The sequence below is a fragment of the Trachemys scripta genome, chromosome 2 (genome assembly GCF_013100865.1).
Source record: "Trachemys scripta elegans isolate TJP31775 chromosome 2, CAS_Tse_1.0, whole genome shotgun sequence".
NCBI lineage: Eukaryota > Metazoa > Chordata > Testudines > Emydidae > Trachemys > Trachemys scripta.
The window spans coordinates 225,876,403-225,903,823 of record NC_048299.1 but is presented as its reverse complement, the minus strand read 5'-3'; the positions used below and the strand labels follow the sequence as shown (position 1 = coordinate 225,903,823).

Below are 27,421 nucleotides of genomic sequence, written 5' to 3'. Positions count from 1 at the left end.
AACATACAAACTAACTAATACAATGCGAGTAAGAAAAGAAAATTTCAGAGGCTCATTTTGTGAAAATATTTTTGGCTGGACTACTCATGTAAGGACTACTCACAAGAGCGTAGGATCCAGGATGAGGTTCTGTGTTGGGAAAGAAAGTAAGCAAATATATGCTGAAGCTACTCAAGGAGTAGTATATTTTAAGATTAAACCAAATAAATACTTTTATCATCTACCTAATGGACTTTTTACTTTCCAAATGTGTGGTCTTTCTTATAGTAAAAGGTTATGTTGCAAAAATAGAACTCTTTCCTTCTACCAGCACTAATAAACTACTTGCATTGTGGCTGAAACAAATATAATGACAACCAAACAACTAATTGATCAGGAATGATATACCTGTCTGAATCCATTCACGAGAAGGGATAATACCTCTGACAGTGAGTAAAAAGAGACCTCCTGTAGTTTGTTTTAAATTGATGATAATTTTGTAGTTTAACAAAACTTAGCAGCACAAGATAAATACTATATTTTATTTGAGGCTTGTTTAACGTAAGAAAGGTACTTCATACTAATTTAGAAGGTTCTGTATAAAATCTAGATTTTTCTTTTTTCTTTTTTCTTTTTGTGTGAGATCCCTTTCAGGATTCCCATGAAAATATATTCCCTTTAATGCATTGTAGAATGACTTACTGAAGACTAATTATAAATGCGCATTTTTGAGACTTGCACATATTTAAGTATGCAGGTAGGTAGTTACGCTAAGTAACAGGGTTCTTAATGTGTTTAGCAGTTTGAAAAACATTGAAAAATTATGGGCTAAAATATGTATATCTGTGTCGGGTATCTTTTTTTCTTCTTTTACAGTTATATTATGCAAATTTTGGAGAGCAAAAAGAATTTTCCTTAAAATAAATAAAGTGGATATTTTTTTGTTCTTTATCGTCAGTAAATGAAAATACCACAAAGATTAAAATATAGAAAGACTAAATGGATTGTATGCTACCTCTTTTTTGCTTTTCTTAACTATTTATTTAGTCTTTTATCAGAATAATTCTTAATTCAGACTCATTCAAAGTTTATAATCTGATATTCAATTAAATCGTATAAACATATATTAACCTGTCTTTCTTCATTTAAACTATTGTACCACAAATTGCAGAACGTAAACTGTGTGTTTCTAGGAAGCTCATTATTAATTTGATGTGCATAATTGTAATATGCAGGTCACAGTCTCTCTGTAGACAGGAAAATTCTGTAATACATCTATTTTCCTAAACATTTTGAGTAGTGCTTTCCCTCATTTCAAAAATCAAAACAATTAGTAAGTGAAAATCTTAAAGTATGTGTGGTATTTTGCAGTTCATAAAAAGCTTTATGGTAGCATAATTTATATACCTGGTATTGCAACCATTTATGAGCACCTTCTTTCCAGGGGGATATACAAATTCTGGAGAAGATGTATAATAAATTGGAATAAAATAAAGTCTAATTGATCAAAGGTATAAAGAATCTTTGCTGTGTTTTAATTAGAAGTTTGAAGAGGAGTATATGAGGATCTTATTGCAGCATATATGTATAGAGATTTAGGTTAAAAAAAAAATCAAACGAGGCAGTAGAAGAACACATGACCATTCTTTGACATTAAAAATAAGTGAGAAGTTTTGTTTTTCTCCAAATATGATCAGAATTCTCTGTTCTTGGTAGTAGAAAAATCTAGTTTACTAATATTCAAGAAAAAATAAACAATTACTTGTACACCAGTGGTATATCAAGGTTGAATTAGATGGTTAGCTATAGTGATTTTCACACAAACAGGGTTAATATGATTGCCTAATCTGGGGTCTGGAAAGAAATTTTCTGCAGGGCATATTGGCAGTGACCACAGGGCCTTTCACCTTTGTTTGAAACTCTGAGAAGTGATCTTCTGTTAAGATTAGACGGGTGCATCCCATTGATCAATTTCCAGCCATTGGTAGTGGGCATTGACCTTTTTGTTTTTTTTGTGATGTGCAAATGATTGTGATATCATAAATTTAACACTTTGACGTCCCTGTAAAATCAAAGAAGATCAGTTATTGAAGTGTTAAACTTATTGTTTTAAAAAAAACCCTGTGAATAGCAAAAATATAAATTAAGTTAATGGGAAGCAGATTGTTTAAAAAATAAATTATAGTTTTAAATAATATACAAGTCTGTCTCCGGTTCTGAGCATACAGTCTCCACACATGTAAAACTCACATTAAATTCAATGGATTTGTTGCATGGGAGCAGGTGCTGTGCAACTGAGCTGCTTATTGTGTGGTAGAAATGTGGATATGAAATATTATATGTGAATAGGACTGTTCTAAAAGATAAACACCTATGTTTGAGATCCTCTTTCCTTAAGTAGCTACATTAAGATAGTTACTTTTAATTTTTTAGTTTAAAATGAATTAAATGAAAAGTATTTTGGAAATAAGAGGATAACTGGAAACTAACTTAACCAGTATTTAACAAGTGAATTAAATTATAGCTGAATAATGGGCCTTGAATAAGTTTTTTTTTTTTTAATTTTATTCCTTATTTTGGTCACAACCTTTTTATATTAACAAAGGCACAGTATATACACATTTGCAGAAGAAAGAGCCATCCTCAGAGGAAAATCTGTGTGTGTGTGTGTGTGTGTGTGTGTGTGTGTGTGTGTGTGTGTGCGTGCACACACATATATACACACACACACACAGATATAGATACACACACACACACACACACAGATATAGATACACACATAGATTGATTGCACTGTGTCATCAGTGTTAGAGCCTGGGAATGCTACGGGGTCAAGAACAGGACAACTGAGCACTTGTATCATCAAGGAAGATGACATACATTTACTCAGGCAAATATTCCTCAGTGCCTGCCCTTGGCCTCCAAATTGAGGCTGGTGAAAGATCTGCCCAACTCAGATCTTGACAGTAAATAGTATTAATTAAATATAGGGCTTGACAATGACACTGATAACTTGGATCAAGGCCAGTAGATTTTGCCTTGGTTTTCTGAAAATTGAATTGCACTGATCTGTTTATCTGGCAGCTTTACAGTACAGTAAATTAAAGATCCACAGACACATGTCTGTTTGTTAATGTGGTTGAATTTCTATTTTTATAATGATGCCACAATGCCCGGGCATTAAAGTAGCAGATACTCAAACAGAAAACTAACTTTACTGGCTAAAGTACGAAGTGAAGGTCAAGTTTATTAAGCTAATGTCTGGCAAAGTGCCATTGCAACCTCATTTTTATATGAAAAGATTTATTGTGAAAAGTTATACAACTTATTTTTAAATAAAGTTTGGCTTTATTCTGTATCCAGTTTCAAAATGAACTATCATCACTAAAGTCTTATCGGCTTTGGGCTTACCCACACTTGCAGAGCTGCAGTGGTTGGTGAATATGCTACCTATGCTGACGGTAGAGTTTCTCCCATCATTGTAGGTACTCTACCTCCCTGAGAGGCAGTAGCTACATTGACGGGAGAAGCTCCTTGTGTCAACATAGCACTGTCTACACCAGGAATTCAGTTGGTATAACTGCATCACTCAGGGCGGTGGATTTTCCATATCCCTAAGTGATGTAGTTAGACTAATATAAATTTGTAGTGTAGACCAGGGCTTTAAAAAGAAGTTAATTTTTCCTTAATCATTTAAACATTTTTCTAGGATCCCATGTACTTGACCAAAATAATTTCTCTTGGGGATTTTAAGGAAGCTGATCATACGCGCGAGTGTATTTTCCAAAGTTTGAGTAGTGTGTCTATAGCCATCTGTGGCTGGCATGTTGCTCAAATACCAGATTTTAGTGTGCACATTTAGAAGTTCCCCTTTACACATTTTTTAGCTCATCCTCTTCCCATCCTTCCTCTCCCCTGAAATGCTTTATCAAAATAGCATGGAGTTCCATGAATCATATCTGCAGGAAGGGAGGGAAACACTTCTATTATGTAAATTAAATTCGTTTTTAATCTTTCATAAAAAAAAATAGATACTTAGCTCTTAAAAATATAATGGTTCCATTGGAAACCTGCAAATTGACTCTGACTTTTTTGTGAAGTTATTTCTCTCCTTTCAAATAATTTAAATGTTTGGCTACAGCAGTATTGTACAATAGTATAAAAGGTGATTGAGTTGTAGCTTCCATTTCTGTCTACAGATATGTTGAAATTTGTTTCAAATATGGTTCTGGCTAGTAGATAATATGAAGTAACTTTCTCTGCTGTTGTGGACTGGACAAACTGTGTTAAAACCATTTTACAAAATCATGCTGTAGCCGTCCCACCATAAACAAAGGTGAGACATACTAATATTCATACACACAAAGTATAGCTATTACATGTATATTATAAATCTGCATTAAAAAGCCTGCAATATCGTGGGCGGGGTTGGGGTGGGGGGAGAAGAATTCACCCTGAAGTCACTTTTTGGACAGCACTATACTAGTTTTATTACTGTGGGCCATATTCTGCCCCTCTTACATTGTTTGGTACTTTTACTGCAGTAAGGTACTACATCTAGCCTTTTATGTTGTTTAGAAGCTACAGTGATGACCAGTCTAGGAGTATGTAAAATAGTTTAAGAGGGTCATTAGCCAGCAAATCAGTTCATTCTTGACCGCCAATAGTGAGGATAACTATTCTAGCACCTTGCCAACAAGAACAGGCTAAAATGTGGTTCTCTTCCTAATGGTATTTTGGTGCTCCAGTAGACGCACCTTAATTTTAAACCTGGAGAAGGAGTGATGATCCAATGGCTAAAGCATTGGGCTTGGATTTAGGAGATCTGGGTTCAGTTCCTTGATCTGCCACAGGTTTTCTGTGTGACCTGGGCAAATCTCTCACCCTTAAAAGGGGGATGACTCCCTTTCTCACATCTTTCTTTATCTGTTGAAATGGTAAGTGCTGTGGGGCAGGGACCGTATTAGGGAAGTGCCTGGTAAAAACTCTGTAGTTAGGTTGCATTCGAAATGGGCTTGAAATGCATAAATACCTGTTTTTCTCTAGAAGAAAGTGGCCAATGGGTGTGAAATTTCACACAGGGTTAATTAATTTTCTATTTATTTATATTTTTGTTTGGTTCCTCTTCATAAAGATTTTTAATGGGAAGTCTTTGAATTTAGGGTCTAGCTGAATTTTTTCAGTCTTATTTTTCATTGTTGATTAGTATCACTTAAAACATAAGACTAGCCAATAGTCCATCAGACCAGTGGTCCATCTAGCCCAGTATCCTGTGTCTGACAGTGGTTGGTAACATGTTTCAAAGGGAATCAACAGAATAGGGCAATTACTGAGTGATCCATCCCTTGTTTAATCCCAGCATATGGCAGTCAGAGATTTAGGGATACCCAGAGCATGGGGTTGTGCCCTTGACTATCTTGGTTAATGGCCATTGATGGACTTATCCTCCATGAACTTATCTAATTCTTTTTTGAACCCAGTTACACTTTTGGCCTTCACAGCAACCCCTAAAAACGAGTTCCACAAGTTAACTGTGCGTTATGTGAAGAAATATTTCCTTATGTTTTGTTTTAAACCTCTTTTGTGTGTTAATTTCATTGGAGGGACCCTGGTTCTTGTGTTATGTGAAGAAGTAAGTAACAATTCCCAATTCACTTTCTTCAAACCATTCATGATTTTATTGACCTCCATCATATTCTCTCCTTCCCCCCTACCCCCCGGTTGTCTATTTTCTAGGATAAACAGACCAAGTCTTTTTTTAATTTCTCCTCATATGGAAGTTGTTCCATACCCCCCAATAATGTTTGTTGCCCTTCTCTGTACTTTTCCCAATTCTAACTTATCTTTTCTGAGATGGGGGCAATCAGAACTGCCTTCGGTATTCATGATATGGGTGTACTATGGATTTATAGTGGCATTATGACATTTACTTTCTTATCTATCTTCTTCCTACTGATTCTAACGTTCTGTCATTCTGTTAGCTTTTCTGACTGCTGCTGCACATTGAGCAGATGTTTTCAGAGTACTAGCCACAATGACTACAAGATCTTTTTTGAGTGGTAACAGCTAATTTAGACCCTTATCATTTTGTTTTGAGACTGTTTTCCAGTGTGCATTATTTTGCATTTATCAACATCCAGTTTTCATCTGCAATTTTGTTGCCCCATCACCCAGTTTTATGAAATCCCTGTGCAACTCTTTGCAGTCAACTTTGGACTTAATGATCTTGAGTAATTTAGTATCATCTGCAAACTTTGCTACCTCACTGTTTATACCTCTACACATATCATTTTATGAATATGTTGAACAGTCTCAGTACAGATCCTAGATTCTATTTACCTCTCTCCATTGTGAAAATTGATCATTTATTCCTACCCTTTGTTTCCTGTCTTTTTAACCAGTCAGTGATCTATGAGGGGACCTTCCCTCTTATCCCATGTCTGCTTACTTTGCTTAAGAGCCTTTATTGAGGGACCTTCACACTGGATAACCCTTATCCACATGTTTATTGACCCCTTCAAAGAATTCTAATAGATTGGTGAAACATGATTTCCCTTTACACAAAAGCAGTGTTACCTCTTCCCAGAAAATTGGGCTCATCTACGTGTCTGATAATTTTGTGCTTTACTATTGTTTCAACCAATTTGCCTGATACTGAAATTCGGTTTACAGGTCTGTAATTCCCAAGATTGCCTCTGGAGCCCGTTTTAAAAAATTGGTATTACATTACCTAGTCTCCAGTCATCTGGTACAGAGGTTGATTTAAGCAACAGGTCACGTACCACAATTAATAGTTCTGCAATTTCATATTTGAGTTCTTTCAGAATTCTTGGATGAATACAATCTGGTCCTGGTGATTTTATTACTCTGATTCATCAATGTGTTCCAAAACCACCTCTGACATTTCCATCAGGACAGTTCGTCAGATTTGTCACCTTAAAAGAATGCTTTAGGTTTAGGAATCTCCCTCACATCCTCTGCAGTGAAGATTGATGCAGAGAATTCATTTAGCTTCTCCACAGCGGCCTTGTCTTCCTTAAGTGCTCCTTTAGCATCTTGACCAGTCTGATTGTTTGGCAGGCTTCTTGCTTTTGAGATACTAAAAACAAATTTTGCTGTTTGGTTTTTGTGTCTTTTGCTAGTTGTTTTTCAAATTCTCTTTTGGCCTGCCTAATTACACTTTTACACTCTGCTTGCCAGAATTTATACTTTCTATTTTCCTCAGTAGGATTTGACTTCCAGTTTTTAAATGATACCTTTTTTCCTCTAACAGCCTCTTTTACTCTTGTAGTTTAGCTATGGTGGCATTTTTTGGTCCTCTTACTGTTTTGTTTTTGTTTTTTATTTGAAGTATACATTTAGTTTAAGCATATATTATAGTGTTTTTAAATAGTTTCCATGCAGGATGCAGGCATTTCACTCTTGTGACTATTCCTTTTAGTTTCTGTTTAACTAGCTTCCTCATTTTTGTGTAGTTCCCTTTTTTTTAGTTAAATATTACTGTAGTTCGTTTCTTTGGTATTTCCCCTCCTACAGTGATGGTACATTTAATTACATTATGATTGGTATTACTGAGCGGTTCAGCTATATTCACCTTGGACCAGATCCTGTGCACTACTTATGACTAAAGCAAGAATTTCCTCTCCCCTTATAGGTTCCAGGAGCTGCTCCAAGAAGTAGTCATTAATGGTATCTAGAAATTTTATCTCTGCATCCCATCCTGACATGTACCCAGTCAATATGGAGATTGAAAACCCAATAATAATGGGGGATTTTTATTTTTGTAGCCTTTCTAATCTATCTGAGCATTTCACAGTCTCTGTCACCATCCTGGTCAGGTGCTCAGTAGTATATTCCTGCAGCTATACTCTAACTGTTCAAGCATGGAATTTGTATCCATATCAGTGGCAGTTTGATTAGTCAAAGAGTTTTACTATATTTGACAAAATGCACTTGGAAGTTCTGGAGTGGGGGGAAATATACAATGCGGTCTTGCTCAGCTCAAGGAAAATGGGATATCTGTAAATTACTATAGGTACTGTATATGTATAGGTGTGGCAGAATTTGATTATTTTTTTTAACTAAAGGATGTATAATGTTAAACTTTTTTTCAATATTTATCAATTTAAATTTTCAGTTATGCAAAATTATGGGTTAATTGTTTTTCACTTTTTGTTGACTTAAATTCCCACAACTGTGGGAACTTGTGCGTGTGTTGCGGGGGGGGGGGGGGGGCAGACAATTATTTAATGACAGTAGACATTGAAATTCAAAAAGTTAACCCTTTATAGCTGTCAATGTCAAAATATACCAAGTAAATATCTTTAAATCAAACTCTAAACACTTCTCAAGTCACATTTTACTCAAGTAGCATTTGCTATATGTAAATTTCAGTTATCATCAATGGAAATATTTTTTCATTTGTTGGTGTATGTATTCTGATATTTACCAACAAAAATCTAATTCTTCCGAGCCTACATATATAATCTCTTAATAAAATCCCATGTAGGGAATGTTATTTTCAAATGAGATTGTTACTTGATTAGTGAGCAAGTATTTTCATAAACGGGGCTTGTTTTTTTTAAGAGACACTTTCAGCTTAAAAAAACACACCGAGGGTTTTTATTTTTAATTTACTATTTGTTACAAGTAACACCTTAATTTTTAATTCTACTGATTTTGTTGTGTTTTTTGTTTACTTTGTGTATTAGCTTTCACTTTGTGTATGGTCAATTTCACTACTTCCTTTGTATATGTATAGTAAGCTAGTTTACTCTTGTTTGTGTGTATCCTTCAGGCTTCAACAAAGGAAACTTTTTTGTTTAAAAGAAAATGATTATTAAACCACATAAATTGACTGGAGGACTCAGACAGGTGTTCTTATACTTGCAACTAATTTTACTTCATTTTTTAGAAAAATAGATTTCAAGTTAATGGTATACCTTAAACTCATAAATTATTGTATGATATTAAGATTATGAACACACATAAATTCTGCATTTTGACAACGTAAAGAAGGAAACCAAGCATTCTGCATATTTATATACATCGTGCTTAACCTGTATAAACATTTTAAAGTTAATCTGAAAATGTAAAAAATTAAGTATCCCACATGAACAGAGTAAGAGGAGCATTCAGCCATTAGTATCTTGAGCTTGCAATTTTAAACTTTTTTAAACTTTTTAACTTTTCCCCCCCAATGAACTCACTCTACCTTTTACTCTGTTTATGTTGGACATTCAGTGCATAATACTCAGTGAGGTTTTTTGGGGAGGGGTGGGAAGAGAGGGACAGTTCTGTTGCAGATCACATTTAAAAGATCCATAACATACTTAGCCATGTTTTAGCAGGCTACGTATATCTTTGTTACAAATTAAATTGCATTTTTGAACATCTATGGTTTCTGATGTCATAAAGTATAAATTAATACAATGAAAATCTTAGTGGAATAAATCATTTAAACTGCACTTAGCGTCTCTTTAGGATTCTTGAGTGGAGACAAGCTGTGTGCTGTGCATTGCAGATATTAAGAAATATCATAAGCTTTTTTTAACATAAGTTTTGAAATGAGTTGTGGGCTGAGCTCCAGCACTGCTAGGAGCATAGCCCATCGTGCAGTAGTTCCATTATCATTTTATCACACATCAGATGCATTTATTTCAGTTTTTAATAACTTTGGTTAATGTTGTTAATTCACCATATAATTATTGTAACTTACTGCCATTTCAAAAATAATTTACAAAAATAAGGCCCAGACAATTCAGTTTTTTAATTTAAATGTATATTTGATGGGTTGGGCTTGGTTTGTTTTTTGTAACTGGTGACAGCTGTGAAAGTTAGAGGCCTGACCTCAAAGTTTTTTTTTTGTTCTCTTTTGTTTTTTGTGAGGTGAAAGTAGGTGAAATAGAGTACAATCACCGGCTGCCTGGAGAGTTTAAAAAAATCTTACTTTTACTTTTCCATGCTTTCTAAGAGAGGGGGAAATAATTTTAATAACATTATTGAACAAAGATTTTTTTTAAACAAAATGTACAGCATTCTTTACAATATTCTCATCAAATGCTAATTTTAAAATTTATTTCAATTCATTCACAAGAAACCCTCTGTTTGCTCTGGGGAAAGGTGAATACTGAAGTAAGATTAGTTAGTTGTAGCAGAAGTAAGCAGGCTCATGAGCTTGTATTTGAAGTATTTCCGGGGCTGAAGAATTGGGCTGCTTTTAACTTCAAACTAGATATCTTGCTATTGCTGGGTCTACAATTCATTATTTACTGAAAATAATGGTGCCAGAGTAGAAATAGTGGAGCAGCATTTAAATAAAAATTAACATTCTGGCCAGTAAATACCACAGCAGTGTATACCCCATCCCACTCTACATGCCTTCACCTCTCTGCAGAAGCCTTGCCAAATATATGCCCTGAAAGTGAAGAGATTAGGGATATTTTGGATCAAGAGTAGAAACGAGTTCCAGAGACGAGAGGCCTTTGTGGAGAATGCCTAACCTGATGCCACCTTCTCTCTTAGAGGGGAAATTAAAGCTCAGGTGCTGCCTTCAACTCCGGTAACGTGGCATGGGGAGAGAGGTGATTTCTCAGGTAGTCAGGTTCTAGGCTTTTTAGGATCCAAGCCAAAGCCCTGAATGCCACTTATACACTAACTATATAAGTAGGGCCCTACCAAATTCACGGTCTGTTTTGGTCAATTTCATGGTCGTAGGATTTTTAAAACAGTAAAGTTCACCGTTTCAGATATTTAAATCTGAAATTTCACGGTGTTGAAACCGTGGGAGTACTAACCTTAAAGGGGATCGTCGGGGGTTACAAGGCTATTGTACGGAGGTTGCAGTACTGCCATCCTTACTTCTGCGTTGCTGCTGGCAGTGGTGCTGCCTTCAGAACTGGGTAGCGGGAGGGCAGTGGCTGCTGGCTGGGAACCCAGCTCTGAAGGCAGTGTTGCCACTACCAGCAGCACAGAAGTGAAGGGTGGCATGGTATGGAGGGTTGTCACTTTTAGGGGGAGGGAGGGCTGGCCTTATGGGTGGGTGACTACGCAGGGTGCTGTGGTCAGGAGGCGCTGTGGCCTCTTCCCCTCCCCCCCACCCCCAGCCAGCCCTTTAACCCCTGGGTGCTGGGACTTGAGCCAGGGAGGGGCAGGGCTGAGGGCACACCAGCAAAGGGCTCCTACCATGCACTGGGCACCATGCTCCCACCTCCGGGAACCTCCCCTGGATGCAGCAAGCTGGTGATGGCGCAGAAGTAAGGCAATGCTATATCATGCCACCCTCACTTCTGCGCTGCTGCTGGCAATGGCAGTACCTTCAGGGCTGAGCTCCTGGCCAGCAGCCACCACGCTGCTCTGAAGGCAGCGCTGCCGCCAGAAGCAGCACAGAAGTAAGTGTAGAAATCCTATGACCTCCTCCCCCTGTCTACAATAGCCAGATTTCACAAGGGGACCAGATTTTACCATCTGTTACGTTTCCACCCCCCGCCCCCCCAGCCATGAATTTGGTAGGGTCTCTCTATAAGTACCTGCTACACAGGGGTGTTATTAGGGTGACCAGATGAGGGGAAGAAAATATCGGGACACATGGGGTGTGCAAAAAAAAAGGAAAAAGCAGAGTCCTGCCCCGGCTGAGAGAAAGGAAAAAAAAAGAAGCCAAGTCCTGCCGGCTTACAGACACTGAAATATCGGGACGGTCCCGATTTTATCAGGACGTCTGGTCACCCTAGGTGTTATGAGGCTTACTTCGTTACAGTTGTACCTTGGAAATCCTCAGATCAAAGCTACTCCAGGAGTGTGAAGAAGAATGATTTCATTATTATTGGTAGATGAATTGTGTCTTGATAATTGATCTGTCCTGAAAGGTGGGTCATTCTCAGTGTTGGCCAAGACCTGGAGCTGTTCTGAATAAAGACTTGATAGTTGTGCCAAATTATGTGACTATAAACCACCAGTCTTTCTTTGTCTTGGCTCACTGCGAGGTTTCAAGTCAGAAAAAATGAGCACTTAAATACTCTAATCTACCCAGGCTGTTCACATACACACACGTTGGTTTTGCTAGCTGCTGTTTCTAAAGCAGTAGATGTAGTTTAGTAACATAGTCAGTACTCTGGGTAAAGTTTCTTGACCTGTATTTATACAGACACATTTAAATGAATGAGTAGACAAATAGCTAACTTATAGAATATCAAGTTTCCTCTTCAGAAACAATTTAGCAATTTCAAGCTCTGATATAGTGTGCATAGGAAAAATAAGGAATATACTTAAGTACAAATGGAAAGCTCTACAATACAGTTCAGTATGGTTTTTATAGGCAGTGGTTAGACCTAATGAGAGGAATGGCTCAGTCTAACACTGACCGGATAGTATTGTGGGCATGTTTTAATAGAAGTTGTCTTATAGGTCTGCCTCCTCCTCTTCATGCTCTCATAATGTCCATGTGACAACTACAGCAACTGCTTACATGGGAAAATAGTAATAGGAAAGTGTTTGATATATTTTTAATTTTCTTTTTGCAAATAAGGATAGTCAGCATCATGTGACCAATAGCTTTCCCCAGAACACCAGCAGATGATCTATGGATCACAGTTTGGGAACCCTTAGTTATAGTCATTTTTCATGTCTTTTTTTTCCAGGATCTTACAGTTGTTAGTAGCCTGTAGAAACTGTCCCCATTAATTTGGCCTATGATTCCTCCAAAATATATATAATTTTATGTGTTGGCATTTCTTGTGGTGCTTATCACTGAAGTACATGAATGTCTGACAAATATTAATTAACTTCACTACAACCCTATGAGGTAGGGAAATATCCTTGATTTTTAAATGACTTGCTCAAGGTTACACAGGAAAGTCTGTGGCAGAGATGGGAACAGAACCCAGATTGTCTGACTTCTAGACCTGTCCTTTAACTACAAGGTGATGGCTAGTGGCAAATGGAGTAGAGATAAACATCTAATATAATAATACATGTATAAAAATTATTTTATTTAATTTAAATCAGTTGAGCTTCATTTCTAGAGACATATTGTAATTTAAGGGTAGAATCTGGTTGCCAATTAATTGCTTCTGTAAGTGGTCTCAAATCCATTGAATTTACTACTTTCAGTGCAGTTGTGTTTGTGCCAGGCAGGAATTTAGAAACATTACAAATGAACAGGACAGATTACTCTGTGGCAACAGCTAAAATAAACGCTTCATAAGGTATTCAAGAAAAATAGACCTGGATTTTCTTCCACTGCCCAGCCTGCTTCCATGATCTTTGCTTTCTGGTCAGGTCCCACTAAAATAATCTAGTAAATGCCTAAGCTCTAGAAAGTAAGGCTGTCACATTGATGTTTAACTGACTTTGAAACAGTGCAGCTGTAAAGGGGAAATGAATTCTGTTCTCTGTCAAAGCCCATAAAAGAGTGCTTATTTTAGCAGCTACTGAAGATGGAAGTGTTTTATTCCATGACTACATTGGTTGTCAAAACTGGAAATATTTTCCTATATTAATATTTGGAACTTTCCAAAAATCATCATTTTATGTTTGTTTATTTTTTCAAAGCAGTATTCAGTTTCTGATCTAATCTTTCTGCTCTTTTCGGCTCTATAGAAATCTTGGAAATCCATTAAGTAATTTTTTTTTCTAACAACGACATGTGTATCTAGCTAATGCCTGTCAAGCTACAGCGTGGGGCTGGGGGTCAGCATTGCCAACCTGCCAGGAGATGGAGGACTAAGCCTCACATGCAACCACCCTCATCTTTAATGTGACTTTCATCAGACAAAGACTTCTGTACCCAACATGCAGTTCTCTACCTTGATGTAAAAAGACTAGCCAACCTGTGGACAATAACTCATGCTGGCGTGTATTGTATTCTGTCTAATTAATTTTAATGGGCATTTATCACAGAACCATTATAAAAATGTAGCCTTTCAGCATGAGTGGTAGCTTGCTGAAATATCTCTGCCACTTCAGCTGTTTTCTTCCAAGTACCAGCACTGATGTATTTTTTCAGACATATCTGGGACTGAAACTTGGTAAAGTATAATGGGGTAAAATTAGAGACAAAGGTCATACCAAATTAGCCCCAGTCACAGTACAAGCATTGTCTAATGCAGGGTTTCTCAACCCGTGGGTTGGGATCCAAAATTGGTGTGAAAGTTATAGATGCAGGCATTATATAATGACACAGTTTTTTACCCACGAAAGCTTATGCCCAAATAAATCTGTTAGTCTTTAAGGTGCCACTGGAATCCTTGTTGTTTTTGTGTACTTAAGCGAAGTAGTCACTTAGTCAGGTTGTATTTTTGTTAGTATATGACATATTCATTATTTCTTGGCAATGCTCTTTGACTTCCAAGACTAAGGCAGTAGGAAAATAAATGCGTGGGTACATCAAAGGTTCCAGTCTGAGGCCTATGCCTCACCCCCCATTTTTATCACAAAGGTTATGCGATGCTGTGTTTGATCTGTTTCAGCCTCAAATAATGGATATGACCAAACCACTTGTCAGTGTTTGGTATTATGGAGAAAACATTTGAAATGGGGGAGATATTTCACTGAACTACTGGACATGTGGGAAGCTTCATTCTTATAATTTTTCTGATTTTTAAAAAAAGCTCACTTAAAGGAATGGGATGGAGATGTATACCCTTCAGTTGGAGTGAGTGTAGACATAAGACCATCAGAAAAAGATCAGATAATAGTTTAACTTCAATTCAGATGAGTGAAAACAGAGGTGTATCAAGCCTCTCTTTTTAAAAAGTTACTTTATACTTACATGATACCAAATAAAAAAGCCCTGTGAACACTAAATATGGTATGATAGACAAGTACCATTTACTTGAGCCTTTATTGGCCAGTTTTATACTCCAAAAGGGATTTTTTGGTAGCTGTGATACTGCAGACTGATGGACTTCACGGCAGTGCAAAGAGGGGCTGGCCTTCAGGAAAACTTAAAAATGAAATGCTTCATTGTTTTCAGTGCTCAATGCCCTCTTAGCCTGGGACTATCCATCATATTTAGAAGTCCAATTTAACCTAGTTTTGTTTTTTAATTCCTAAAAAATCCAGGATTCAGATGGTTGAAGGCTATTCAATGTATTTTGAAAAATGAAACTTACAGCTTATTTTTTATTATTATTTTTTTAATAACTAGTTCTTATAATAATCCCACTGTGCTGGTGCAAAACTTTTTTATAAGACTTCCTGAGGGAACTCACAATAAAGTTATCAAAACTGGCATGGAATCATCAAAAGTCCTCCATATCCCTCAGATCTCTGCTAGCCACCATTCTTTCCTTGGCTCTCCTCTCTCTCCTTCTTCTGCTCCCTCCACTACCACATAATCAGCATGAATTAGGCCCAGAATCACAATAATTTAGCTGTTTTGACTACCCAGAGCTGAGATCAGAGGGTTCTTTTGTAAAGAAACAAAAACGGACAGAAAACAACTTATCCTGTACCAAAAACTCTTCTTTCACTCTCTTCAACATTAAAAATAAAACAGTACAGTGTTCCTGCTACATGAATAAACCTAAGCACAAATTAGCTTCCTGACTACAGCAAAGGAAAATATAGTTGTACTTTTTAAGGAACACATTTTAAAGTAATGAGTTTTCGTTGCAGTATGATTATATATTTAACAGGAAACCAGGTTGCAGTCTTTATGACTAACTCTTATTACTACTGCTCCTTTGGTTTCCAGGAGTTCATTACTATAATGCTGTGTAGAATCTTGGCGTATGTAGCATGATCTGACTCTGAGTTATTGAGTTGAAACTTATTAAACGCAAAAGCTTACATTAATGTAATGTTAGAACTTGCATTTTTTTTCTTCAAACTTCCCTGGTTCTTTGTGAGGGCGAGAATGCCAAATCTGAGGTTTCTAAATTTTCTCGCTTTTGCCACACGATACACGAGTACAAACTCAGGTTGGGATATGTGTTTTACAGTAGGAAAATAATTGTTTTACATTTTCATAACTTAAAATTGTCTTAATTGATTTCAGTCAAATGTTTCAAAATAATTCATCTTTGGGCTAAGACCAAGCATGGAATTTTTTAGGAGGATTTTTTTTTCCCCCACTAGAAAATTCCTCCTAAAGACAGGAATAGAATGGAAGGCACTTTTTAACCTTAACTGTATTGTTTACTAGGCAGATGAACTTCTACATATAAAGAAAAATATATGAAGACCTATCATATTACAGTTGTTTAGAACTCCATGTAACTTGTTTTGAAAGGTTTATGCAGAGAAGTAATAACGTGGTACTTGATTCTGCAAAGAGCTCTACAATTGGGTGCAGAAGTCCCACCGCGGCTCTTGGTGTTGGGCATTATTTTTTACACAAATCACCAACTTTAGTTTAGTAACCATGCCCTTTTTTTTTTTTTTTTTTTTCCTGATTACTGGATGCAGTTTATGATTTATTTTAAAATGCTAGCGCTGTTGCTGTCAGCATGCCCATTACCATCACATACTAACATAGTTTGACAGCTGACAAAGCAAACATGCAAAGACTGACATCTGGGCCAGACACCTTTAATTATTATATGTTTTGATAACTTAACTTTTTTCCATAAACATGTGCATTATATTGACACCTTTCATGTTGCTGGAAATAAAGGCCTGTCCACTTTTCTTTATACCCTCCTATATTTAGTAGATAAAAGCTAACCCACAAAATTTACTTGGAATTTAAATTGCTAGGCAGAAACTAAAATCTTGCCTAAAAGGTGACTGCAAGGGAGTTCAGTAAAATCCCATGCACTTGAGAGGTGTTGAATGTGCCCAGTAGTGAGGATAAGGGGCATTCTGAGCACACAAACAGCTTATTTTCCTTCATGCAGAAGGGCAAGGCTGTCATTTAGCCCTGTTATGGGTCCTCAGCTGCTTCTCCATATAATGCCTCACTAAGGAGCAAATAGAATCGTGAACTCTGTACTTTGCAGATAAGGAAAAATTGCATTTTCTGTTAAAATGCATTTGTCATTTTAAACTTTGCACAGAGTCTTTTAGTGATTCTGGAGTTGTTTTTTTTTTATTTTATTTTGTAGTTAGGTAGTGGAAGAAATATGCTATGTCTGACAGTGCAAACAAAAAATATGAGCCCTGGTTCACTCTTCTGCCTCAGCCCTTGTGTCGTTCTGGTGGCCTAAAGCATGTGGAACCAGCCCCCTGGGAATACCCAAGCAGAATGGGGTTCTCTTCAGCTATCATAGTGCTGCTGAAATGGTTCTATGCCAGTCACCTCCAGCCTTTGCTGTAATGGGCATATCAGGAGCGGCAAAGGTGCCTTAAATCAGCTTTGCCTCCCCCTTTCCCCCACTCCATTGCAGTGCCTAAACAGGGACAGTGGAACTGGGAGCCATGAACTTTGCCCTGACAAGTTTACCATCTCATTATAGTTGCGACTCAGTGATGGAGGCAAGGGTATGTTTGTATGTGTAACAAAATGGTTGGCAGGAAAACCGGGAGATGAAGTAGTAAGATTATGTGGATATTCAGCAAAGGCTTGTGCACAACTTGATGGAGCAAAAATTTGTGGGTATTTTTTTAAGTAATAAATATCATTGTTGGCTCATTTATGTATTTCCTTTTACTTAATACCCTCCCTCTCCCCACCCCCACACACATGCATTTTTGCTCCAGCATGCTGTGTACAAGACTGTGCTGCATATCCATGTAGTCTTATTTAGGGTTACCATACGTCCTCTTTTTCCTGGACATGTCCGGCTTTTCGGCAGTCAAACCCCCGTCCGGGGGGAACTGCCAAAAAGCCGAACATGTCCGGGAAAATGGCGGCTCTGCTCCTCCCCGACTCTTTGGCTCTGTTTAAGAGCCGGGCTGCCCGAGCGCTACCGGCTTCGGGCAGCCCCCATGCCTCCAGACCCTGCGCCCCCAGCCGGGCACTTCCCCTCCCGGGCTCCGGCGGCGCAGGGGGCTGCCTGAAGCTGGTAGCGCTGGGGCAGCCTGGCTCTTAAACAGAGCCTAAGAGGAGCAGAGCCTCCAGCTGCGGGGGCTCTGCTCCTCTTCGGCTCTGTGTAACTTATACAGTGTAAGTTACGCAGAGCCGCCGGAGCCCCGGAGGGGATGTGCCCTGCTGGGGGCGCAGGGTCCGGAGGCATAGGGGCTGCCCAAAGCCCGAGCGCTACCGGCTTCACGGTTTGCTGGGCAGCCTCCAGACCCTGCGCCCCCGGCTGGGCGCTTCCCCTCCCGGCTGGGCGCTTCCCCTCCCGGGCTCCAGCTGCGCTGGGGAAGCGCCGGCTGGGGGCGCAGGGTCTGGGGGCTGCCCGGGAAACCGTGAAGCTGGTAGCACTGGGGCAGCCCTTTCCCCCTGGCTGGGAGTGGGAGGGAGCAGAGTTAGGGTGGGGAAGGGGCGGAGTTGGAGCAGGGCTAGGGGTGGGGAAATGGGCGGGGCCAGGGCCCGTGGAGGGTCCTCTTTTTTTATTTATGAGATATGGTAACCCTATCTTATTGCTGTAACCCCGTCCTTCCTTCCCCCCGACCTCTCCCTTCAGAGTTCTCTTTTAAAGACCTTAAATCACTCTTTGAAAAGTTAATTTTTTCAGAAATACTTTTTCCTCTTCTCATCTGTACATACTAGTTTGTAATGAACTTTGAAGCTTACTCTATTTAATGTTTAAAGTGCCAAATACAATGCTGTTATTTTCCAGCTCCCCCTTGCTCTCCCTCAGGCAATTTTATAAACATTCTGTAGGGTCTTGTTTCTGTAAACTTTCCAGAATTGGTAACAATGTATTTGTAAATTTTAAAAAGACCAAATACACTTTAGCACATAATGCATGGAAAACCTTCCCAACCCCTTATCTACCAAGTACAAAGTTCTGGGTTAATTTTAGCCTAACATAGTCATGTAGATAAATTTAAGAAAATTTATTGATATGAAAAAGCAAATTAAAAAGAAACTTGAACTGAGAAAATCTATAAAAGCTTATTGCTTAAGATGCATGTTTGTTCTACTCAAATGACAACTGAGTTTGACAAAGGAGTTGTTATAACTTATTAATTAAATTGTACACATACCTAACTCATGTATTTGACTGACTAAATAATGCAGCATATTTTGTAACCTTCCTCTAAGATTTTTCTTTTAAAGTATTAAAATACAACAAAGTTTTCATGATTTGGTTTAAATCAATAAGAGCTAGGAAATTCAAAATTAAGATATTACTCTTATTTTTCCTGCACACGTGTGTTTTAAGGGTTGAGGATCAAATCCTGAACCCATGGAAATCACAGGTAAGCTCCCATTGACTTCAATGGGATCTGGATTTAGCCCTGAATTTCCTAGTTTTATTTTATTTTAGACCAAATGCTGAACATTATTTCAACATAAGTGAGCCTAAGGTAAGTGTTTATACAATACTTGGAAATTTTCTGCATTTGATAGTAGTAGGAGGTCAGGATAAAAACAACCTAAAGGGCTGATTCTGTCCCTATTTAAGTAAATGAAAATTTTGCTATAGGCTTCAGTGGGATCAAGAACAGTAGACTTTAATGCTGTACTTTATATTCAACAGAGTTCCACCATTACACAAATGTTTAGCTATCTCTCAAAACACAATAGCGAATGCTACTAAAATAGGCACTGTTCTGGCTGGGGAAAAGGTTAAGAGTAGAAAAAAGGAATCATTTACTAACATAACTGCTTTCCTATTCAACATAAATTCATTTTCCATCTACCAGTATATTTTGTTACCATGTCCATTTTCTGTCTACCTATGTTATGTCATTTGCACACTTGATTTTAAATACTCTTTTGGAGGTATTGCTCTATTACTTTCAATTCAATAAGTACTAAGTTGCACCTCAGCAGCTCTCCTGGTCACATCTCACAACAGTCACAGCCCCATTAGCAGAACAACTGATTTTTAAAGCTCAATGCTCGTTCTCATACACTATATTAGTGATGTCAGGAGTTGATTGTAAGCCTATCAATGAATGATGGTACAAATATTTAATTACTACATGAGATGGCGATGGAGGATTTGATGGCTTTCAAATACTAATCTTATCCTTTTATATAGCTGTTGGCCATATATGTTAGCTTGTCCTATTAAATATAATATTAGATATGAGAAATTTGCCTCTAAAACAGCTGGTACAAAATACATTTGTGTCTGGACAGGAAGAGGAACTGCTTTCAGAAGCCATAGGAGACTAATCAAAATGGCCTAAACTAGTTTTTTCTCCTTTCAAAAGCAAGTAAAATTACAAATTTTTACAGGCCATGGAGTAAGTACTTTTTTTCTGCATTCATGTTGTATCAAATATGTATTGTACTTTCATTTTTAAACCAACTAAAAGCAGCATTGGAATGATGTAATGATCAGTTAGGATTTTATCAGAGTTCTGAGACTAATGCAAGTAACAAGAGAATTTTGGAAATATGGCATGGGACATGGTTTTTATTCTAGTGTCAGTTTTAGGGCCTAATCTACATTTAAAATGTAGGTTGACATAGCGATGGCGCTCAGGGGTGTGAAAAAAACCACCCCTCAGAGCACCATAATTATGTTGACCTAACCTCCACTGTAGACACAGGTAGGTTGACCGATGGGGTTATGCTGCCATAACTATGGCGCTGTAGTTATGCTGCTATATTCCCCGTAACATAGACATGGCCTTAATACTCAGCACTGATATCAGTAACTCCATTTAGTGGTCATATAGTGTAATCAAAAGCAGAATAAAATCTCGGGTAACCAAACTCCCTGTCTAGTGATGATACTTCTCCTGCTCTGAATTCATTTTTATAGAAATAAATTTACTATGTCCTCATATGCTTTGGTGAATATCCATGCAGACTTTAATTATTTTGCCTCCCTAAGCAGCATAGTCTGTTAAGATTTACCTCCTGTAAGGTTCATCTAAAGAATCAATGAAAATATTAAAGCTTGCAAATACTTGCAACAAAATTCTGGTTACAAATTTTCTCAGTTTTAATTTTGGTTGTAAATTTCGTTGGTTCTTTCACTTTTCTTGTGTTTATGGATTCTGAGGAGCAGATTTTGAATTGAAACTGTACAAATAGATTGCTTATTTTCATCTAAAATTGTTTTAATTGGAATTTCTTTTCAGTGTGGCATCATTCTACAGCTCTGCAAATGCTAAAAAAGACTCCATGCAAGTGATTAAATTTTCCCACAAAATCATTTACTCAAAGTCAATTATTTTGACAAAATATTAAATTTGTATACCGAAATATTGAAATCTAGGATATGTCAGCTTTCTTAACAAAACATTTTGTTTGATACTTCCAATTTAGTATTTTCTGTATGTCTGATACTCTTGGTTTAGAATTCAAGGAAAATTCTCAAGTTCTTTATTATTATTATTTATTATTTATTATTATTATTATTATGGACTAGATTTTACTAAAGAAAAGAAAAACATGGCTTTAACACTCTGGTGTCCCTTTTAAGTTGCAAAAACGGATTTTAAAGAGTTTCTACTCTGGTGTATGGTATGGAAATTCTAGTACTTACTAATAAACTGCTTTTCAGTGGTTAGAGTAGTTAGCACTGTAAGTCAGATTCTAAATATGTATATACAGTATGGTGAACAGGTTTTAGTACCTTCCTCCCTCCCTCCCCCCCACATTTGCTCTGTTTTGATACATACACGAGGTAGTACACTTGTCTAGCTTTCTTTGATTATTTGAATGGCTAGAAGCATCAGGTTATTAAACTAAAAGCAGTAAGGGCTTACAGAGAATACTGGCCATACAAACGTGTGAATTCTCTATCATGCACTTTTTTTTTTTTTTTTTTTCTCATGATATACTTAAGAGAAATCCTGGCTTTTGATCAATTGAAAACAGCCATGTGATGAATCATTAAGTTTGATCAATATTGGTCAGAGGTAAATACTGAGCTCTAGGATGACATTAACCAATCTTAATGTATATGCAAATTGATGCAGGCTGCTGTCTCCTGTAGGCAGTGCTCCAAAGAACTACATGGGGGTTGGGTGAGCATCTTCTCTTTAACCTGTGAGTTGGATTAAAGGTGCACCCTCAGTCAAACAATGATTATTACTGTAACATTGGGCTGTAATTATGGCTCTGTATCTTTGCAGTCCCATCACATCAGGTGTTGGACTAGTCAATCTTCTGTGAGTAGATGGAGTGTACAAGTCGGTTCCACTTTTCTGGCCTGCTCCACTCACTCTTCTGTATTCCCATGCTGAGAACCTTTATAAAGCGCAATTCTACGCACTGGGTTGCAGAGTCCTCCTGCATTGCCTCTCTGCAACTCGCCTCACCCATCCAGTGGGTTTGTTTGTTTTTTTCATTGTATTTTGGGACTAATCCAAGGCTATGGGCAGAATGTGTGTTCTTAATTATAATTATGCATGTGATGGTATATGTTTTCTCCCCACCGCCCAAAATACCAGCTATGATATTTTGAGCTAATTTAATTGGTATCAAGGTATGTACTTTTTAAAATTGATGGAACAGATGAAATTAGTGTAACAAAATATTTTTCTTACTTTAAAAAAAAAAAAAAGAACCTTCTTGCCAACCAATCAAGAGAGCTGTATTCAGAGCTGTATGTATCAAGTCTCTCGTAACAGAATGAGAAATTCTGAATGCCAGCTTGGTGATTTCTTCATATAGATTTCAGAACAATTTCTTAATATAGTTTTCCGTAGCATAATCTGAGATTTGTGGGTCCTGAATCAGTGTGTGCTTTATGATCTTTATATTAAACTCCTGCCTCCCAATACTGTGTGTACACCCATTTCAAATTAAGCACCCTAGTTAAGAATTTCAGGTTAGTGCCTAAAGAGAGAACTTGCTAGTGTCCTTTAACTCCTTAAATTTTGTTTCATGAAGTCAGCTCTAAGGAGGACTTCATGCATGTTTTAGAATGTGGGTTTGAGAAGGTAATACATAACCAAGTTATGGTTAGTTCATCATTTTAATATGCCTATAAACTGTGATTGTCAACATCGTCCTTGACATTGGGGTGACTACTACTGATAGTAAAGACTTAGGACCCATTCCCAATGCATCTTATCACATACATTTTTAGTATGAAAAATTATGGAAATACTTGTCTGTCATGACTTCAATCTCTTGTTTGTTTTTAGCTTGCTGATTTGTACAGTCTTTTAAGATGAAATTACCCTTTTATTCTCTTATAAAAATGACTCCTTAGTAAAGTGATAGAAGCAAGTTAGAGTAAAAAGAAGTTTCTTTCTAGAGAACACAGTTTCATGCTTTAATATTACTACTTTCTGCTGCCAAAGCTAATTAAGAATAGAGGAGGTTGTGGTTTATTGTGGAAAATTTTGTACTCCTAATGGGGTACTCACTCACTGCAGGTGGCGCCTCCTTCTGGATGTTCTAGGGATTAGCTGTCTCCGAGGTCCAAGACCTCCCTGAGTGGTCTCTTTCTCACTCTGCAGCCCCTCTCTCATTCCAGGAGCTGCAGCTTTCTTCCCTTGTGGAGTATAGAATCTCACTTGTCCTGCTGTCCAGGCAATGCCACTGCATCAGTGGCTGGTAGGGGAACTTGGCCAGCCCACTACTCCAGGTTCTAGCCCAGGGACCCTACAACATGTAGCCAAGATCTGTTCAGTCCTCAACTTTGCTGCTCTTTTCCTGGGCTGCTTTCTACTCACCACCTACATGCTTCCTTCTTTACCCCCCTCTCTTCTGGGTACACCCTTCCTTCAGGGTCAGAGTCCTACTCTTTCCATGGGTTTCTTCTTTCCAGGGGCGGCTCTGTTTTTTGCCACCCCAAGCACGGCAATCAGGCGGCCTTCAGTGGTGTGCCTGTGGGCGGTCCGCAGTCACGCAGATTTGGCGGCGTTTCTGTGAGTGATCTGCCGGTCCTGCAGCTTCGGCGTACCCGCCGCCGAATTGCCGCCGAAACCATGGGACCGGAGGACCTCCGACAGAAACACCGCCGAAGGTCGCCTGACTATCGCCCTGACAGCACCGGCAGGCTGCCCCCTGCGGCTTGCCGCCCCAGGCACGCGCTTGCTGCGCTGGTGCCTGGAGCCGCCCCTGCTTCTTTCCCTCTCTAATGCACCCAGGGTGGCTGCAGACTTCCTCGCTGTCACCATTTCTGTTGCCAGTATCCTGGCTTTATACTAGCTCAGTCCATGCCCGTTCAGATTAACTTCATCCTGAATCGGGTTTGCTTCTTCAGACTAATCCCCTCGTGTGGCCTATCACATTAACTGGACTTTTCTCAGCTTCCTTAACCATTTCAGGCTGTTGTGCCGTGAACACCCCATCACTGTGCTGTACTTGACACACAACTTACATTTTCAAAGAGCTTTACAAACACTGTTATTGCAAAACAGAGAGTTACAATAGGCAAGTGCTATCCCAGTTTTACAGTCGGGAAACGGGTGAGAGAGAGGTCGGTTTTTGAACCAGGATTAGAATTCAGGAATTGCGGATTCTACCTCAGTTTTCAGTCTCTCTATACTATGCAGCCTCTGCAGGCTTTTTGATCTTGCACCTATTTAGCAAGTCCTGCCATTTCCGTATGTGAATTCCAGATACCACCACACAATTCATATATCTCTTTGGAAAAAGTGCTTCTTTAGCTGTCTTGCTCTTTGTTGTTGTTTTGGGAACCTTCTGAATGTTCTGAAACATTAATCTGAATTTTGCACATTTGCTTATTTTGGGGCCCCATTTCCTAGGTATTAACATATATGGCCTGGCAAACTTAAATGTTTCCATGTGGTACTGAAAATTTTGATACAAAATAGCTTATAGATCACAATGACCATGATAAATACTACAAAACTTCAGTTCTACAAATAGACCTAAACAGAGTAAATGTTACTTTGCACATGATCTACTATTGGTTCCTAGATGTAAATATGTATTATTGTTATCCTGTTAAAAGTATAATCAAGTAGAAGTGTGCATTTTTGTATATTCCTTTTTGAGTGATGGTATTCATTCCTAATTTCTATTTTGATACGTATCTTGAAACAACTTCTCTGGTTTGTCATATTTATAAAATTGGTCAACTCTAAAGTAGAAATCGTGCTCCCAATCTGATCCTGAATGTCAGGAAGTAAGAAATACCCTCTGCTCTTACATTTCTTATCAGTTAGCTCTTATTTAATTCTGTACAAATCCCCTAATTTCTTGAGTTTCTGAATCATGTTTGAAACTTCAGTGGTTGGGGGAGGAGGGCAGGGCACACTGATTTTTACTTGCTTTGGGCATTGGATACCCTGAAAAAGGATGATGATTATGCTCTGCTGTTAACAAAATTTAAAATATTACATCAGTGGACAAAAATGTAACTTTTGAGCTGTTAACTGTGTTTAGACAATGTGTGAGCTGCTGGAGCAGATACACTGGTAATGTCAGAGTACACTGAACACGATTCCACACAGATTGTAACTTTGTACCTTGAAAATGTTTACTAACCTGTAGAGATTATAATTGCAAATATTTTAACTAAAGAGATTTGAAAAAGTTATTACAGGAAGAAAATATTTGTTAGGCGTGAAATAAACATTTTCTGATATTTTTGTATCTGTTAGTTAAAACAAAAATGTTTCTTTTCATAGGCAACATGTGCAGGGGGGGGAGAGGATGGGATGTAGGGTCACGTGTCTCTCCGCCCCCCCCCCCAGTTTCTGCTAGGGTTCACACCAGAATGTGGCCACCAGCAGCCATTTGGTACAGTGTGGGAGGGAGGGGACGGGGGCGGCTTCCAGTCATAGGGGAGGGGAGGGGGGAGGAGGGATGACCTGGCCCGTGTCTTTGCAGAGGTCATCTCTTCTCCACCTCCCACCCCCCTGTCTTTCCAGCTTGTTCCTTCCTGTTCGCACAGTGTCAAAAGGCAGCTAACACCTCCAGGCTGCTCTGGCCACCAACCTAACCCAGCTGCCTCCTGTCATCCCCCGGCTACAGTGCGGGCAGGAAGGGGTTAAGCCCTGAGGATGGATTGTGCACCAGGGTCCAGGGAACCTGACTGCAGGGTCTTCAGTGAACCGGCCAGAGAGGTGGCTCAGCAGGGGAGGGTGCCTAGGGGACGGAGCAGCCCCGCACTCCCTGGGGGCAGGACCCAGGGCGGAGGGGTGGCGGGGTGACGAGGGTGCTAAGCCCCGCTCCGTGGGCTGCTGTAGAGCTTGCAGGTTTGGAACATGAACAGGCTGGAAATGGCTTCCCCTACCCCACCACCACTCCAGAGCCAAGCTGAGGGGTGGAGAGGATTCCCCAGGCCAGTGCTGGGCAGGGCTTTGGCACATGCAGGTCTCAGCACCTCATCGCCTATACCTCATCCTTGAGCTGGGGAGTCTTGGGCTTTCCCAGGGTGCCTGCCCAGCCAGAGGCACTGGGGGAAGGAAGGAGCCTGCTGGCCAGGCTGCAGGTGAGTTGAGTGCTCTGACCAGGGACTGGTTCTCCACACAGTGCTGGGAGCGGGACGAACCCCACCAGTGGGACTATGGAGGAGCAGTGGGGGTGGGGGCAAAGGGGCAAAGCAAGGCGAGGACAGTGGGAGGGGGAGCATATTAAGGGGTGATGGGTGGGCAACAGAGGTGAACATAACTGGCCTCTGCCTTGTGCAGCCAGTGCTGGCCTGAAATGAGATGAGGGCAAGGCCCTGCTGGATGAGAGCTAGCACACCGCAGGGATTGCACTGATGGACCACATCTTGAAGAACAACAGTTACGAGAAGGTGAATAATCATTTATTTGGTTTGGCTTTTTAATAAGATCTGCAGCCAGACTGATCTCAAAGAAGTCTCATCATTTTCTGATTTGAATTCAATGGATAAGGATTATTTGAATGAGGAGAAAGAAGAAACAAAAACAAACTATTGACTTGGTTAAATTATATTAAGGCCTGGTACAGGACTACAATGAAGCACTTCCAAAATGTAAACTTAAATATTGTATACTAAACAAACTATAAAGTTGCTTAGAGTGGAGTGTAGAATGGCTTTTACTTGGCTTAGAAAGCTAATTTGTGGGAGGCTTTAGCTCTTGAAAAGTCCTAAGAGTTTACATTAGTTTTTAAGAGCTGAAAAAAAGTTACATTAATGATTAATATGAGCAAGCGAAATCATTCAGATTTTGAGAGCTACCAGGAACATAGTTCCAAGGCCACTAATTTGCCAAAATACTGTGGACATGTTTGAAGAAGCTATGTTAAATAATTATTTATGTAAGTTTGATAGTGACACCATAGAAACCTCATAGAAATTATGTATTGTGTAGAAAAAACTGGTATTGTTACAGTATAGTTGAGATTTTACACACACAAGTAAGGAAATTTAAAATTTGATTCAGATACCAGTTTTAAAAATCTGCTTTCTTGCACATATATAATATTTTGTTACTTTATAATATAATTTTATCTTAATGTGTATGTGCAATTTAGCAGAGTTCTCTTGTTAAATTAATAATTTTGAATTTTCTGACTTTGTGTATGTAA

At 38.7% G+C, this 27,421-nt stretch overlaps 1 protein-coding gene across 5 annotated transcripts in view; it reads left to right on the top strand.

Moving 5' to 3' along the window:
• NCOA2 (nuclear receptor coactivator 2) overlaps window positions 1-27,421 on the top strand; it is a 279,877-nt gene that overhangs the window by 19,399 nt on the left and 233,057 nt on the right. The gene's annotated exons all lie outside the window — the stretch shown is intronic.